This window comes from Penaeus vannamei, chromosome 2, assembly GCF_042767895.1.
Source record: "Penaeus vannamei isolate JL-2024 chromosome 2, ASM4276789v1, whole genome shotgun sequence".
NCBI lineage: Eukaryota > Metazoa > Arthropoda > Malacostraca > Decapoda > Penaeidae > Penaeus > Penaeus vannamei.
Window position 1 is genome coordinate 30,027,894 of NC_091550.1, and position 2,500 is coordinate 30,030,393.

The following is a 2,500-nucleotide window of genomic DNA, read 5'->3' on the forward strand; positions in this document are numbered from 1 at the left end:
AGTGTGGTGACTATGCCGTAGTGATCACTAGTAACCGTATCATTGACACACCACCGAATTCTCTCCACCACTGTTGCAGTGGCAAAGGTGAGGTCTAGGACCCCTCCCTTCACATGCGTTGGTTCTTTGGTGTTGAGAAGAGCGATCTCAGGGAATGTCTCAAGCACTTCTGCTATGTGAATGCCTGCCGCGTTCGGCCTTTTGCGGGGATTCAGCATGGCCATGTGTGCATTGAAGTCTCCCCCTATGATCACTCGGTCTTGTGCTGCAGTAGCACAGACCTGGTTTAGATCTAAGCTCTCACTCAGTGGTTTGCTATAAATATTGTATATTTTTATAGAGCCCCCAGGTAGCTGAATCTCAACAGCAAGAGATTCAACACCATCTCCACAGTGCGGCGGATTGGCTATTAAGGAGCAAGGGATAGCTTCTTTTACCAGGGTCATCAGGCCTCTAGCACCATCCAGGTTTGGAGTGGTGAAGGCATAATATCCTGAGAAGCACACGGACATAGAAGACACTAACATTGTTAGTGTCTCCTGGAGCATGACGACGTCAATGCTCCTTGCTCGCACAATGGACTGGAGAAAGGAGTTCTTGCTTTTATAGCTACAGATATTCCACTGCAGTATGCTTAGATTGTGTGCCATGATGGTTACTCAGTGTCACTTGCTTCATCTTCCGATGCCCCAGTGCTGGTGGCATCAGATAAATACAGATCCTCGTTGATTGAGGATTGTACAACTTCCTCTAAGTCAGACACAGCCTTACCGAGGGGTGTAGGGCCTAGGTTGGAAGTGTCACCTCGGGTCGGAGGACGAGACTTTGGCTGTACAGACTCGGCCTGCTGCACAGTTTCAGCCTGTCCTGACAGACTAGCTGGGGTTTTATGTGATGTTTCTTTTGAAGCTAGCCTGCCATCCGAGGATTTAGGGAGGGGGGCGCTGCTCGTTATCGGTTTGGAGGCTTCTAGCTTCCTTCCCTTCAGAGCCGCCACAGTTTGGGTCATAGCCGTCATGGCGACCTGCACTGCTTTCTCCGCCTCCTCACTGGTCCTCCGCAAGGCTGTTGCTACTGCAGAAACTACAGCACTCAACAGGAGAGTCATATCTTTCTCGTCAAAGAAAAGATTATCATCTACTGGGGGGACCATTGCTGTGGACTTTAAACCTTTTTCCCTTTGGTTCTTTTTTGTTGTTTTGCCACTAGCAAGCTCGGGGAATTCCTCTCTGTTAGAGGTATCCATTTTTCTCTGTGGGGGCGACTCCTTCCTCTTAGGAGGTCGGGGAGTCTTTTCTTTTTGATTTTGTTTTTTGTTTTGGCCCCAGACATAGGTGCCTGGGGGCGCAGGGACAAAGTCAGGACGCTTTTTGGCTAGCTCCTGCTTTTTAATCACTGCCTGTTTCCTGACAGAGCAAGCCAGGCTCCAGGCATGATGTTTTTTGGCACAGTTTGGACACTTGGCTGTTGTGTCCTTCTGGCCATCTTTGTGTGCCTTAATACACACTTCCGTTTCGTGTGCCTCGCTGCATACACCACATTTGGCTTTGGCCTTGCAGTTGGCCTGGTGATGCCCAAATTTTTGGCACGTGAAACACCTCAAGGGCTCTGGCACATTAGTCCTGAGCTTGTATGAGCCCCAGTTACCCAGATCAAGGGTGGTGATTGGGGCTCCCTTGAGGATAACAAGGACTTGCCTGGTTGGAGACTTCCCTTTGGTCATCCGGGAAGCCTCCACCACTTGTGGGAGAGACGTGATCACCTCCACGTTGAACCCTAGTGGAAAGCCAAGTAGCACCATCTTGGACTTTTTCTCTTGGGAGGTCAGTGGTGAGATACACACCTTCCTCCCATCTTTTAGCACCTTGATTTCCTGCAGGAAGTTCATGGTGGCTTTGTCTTTGGGGGCAATGATCATGCCCTCATCTCTGGAGATTCGGATTGATAATCTCACATTTCTTTCCTTCTCCAATGCCCTTACCAGCTGGTATGCATTGTCGAAGTCTTCAGTTTTTTTGTGGTACCTTAAACCGCGTTAGTCGACTTGGGGTGTGTTCTGCCTCTTCTTCAGAGTCAGTTTCCACCCTTCGTCGCTTCACGCCTCCCCTTTGCAGGGGTTTAAGGCCTTTGGAAGTGGGGGCAGCTGTTTTGGCTGGTACAGCTGGAGCCCCTTCTTGACTGAGGGAGTTCTGAGGGGAGTTCAGGCTTCCCTCAGTCTGGTGTGCATGGACAGACTTTGTGGTTGGTGTTTCTGTCTTGTCCCTGCTCGGTTCAGCAGGCCGGACACGTTCGGCCTGCTTTTGGGTTTTCTTTCGCCCCCCTGCAGTCTTGAAAGGCTCCAGGGTGATTGCCATGGTCTGATTCATTTTGTGGTGGTCATTAGAGAGTTGGATATAGATTGGTCCCCTTTCGGGGGTTATCTTTATACCTCCTCTCTGGGTGAGGTCTGAAGAAGGGCCTCACAAAAAAGCTCTGATCCCTACACTCGACCCTTCAAGAG